We start from the raw sequence: 205 nt of genomic DNA, 5'->3' as shown, positions 1-205 counted from the left end.
CTGGGGTGTTCCTCTCCTCCCGTCTTCATCTCGCCACTTTGCGGGGCTTTCTTGTGGTTTCGAAGGGGTTTAGTTATTTATTTAATTTTTCCCCAACGCACCCACCCAAAAAAAAAAAAAGAGACAGCGCAGCCAAAAAAAATACAGAGAGTGGCGGTGCAGGAGCGCGGGCTGGAAGGGGAAGGGACGGAGCGGTGTCACACCC

Source organism: Charadrius vociferus, unplaced genomic scaffold (genome assembly GCF_000708025.1).
Source record: "Charadrius vociferus isolate BGI_N301 unplaced genomic scaffold, ASM70802v2 scaffold213, whole genome shotgun sequence".
NCBI lineage: Eukaryota > Metazoa > Chordata > Aves > Charadriiformes > Charadriidae > Charadrius > Charadrius vociferus.
The sequence above is the reverse complement of the archived record's forward strand: the minus strand, read 5'-3'. Positions refer to the sequence as shown.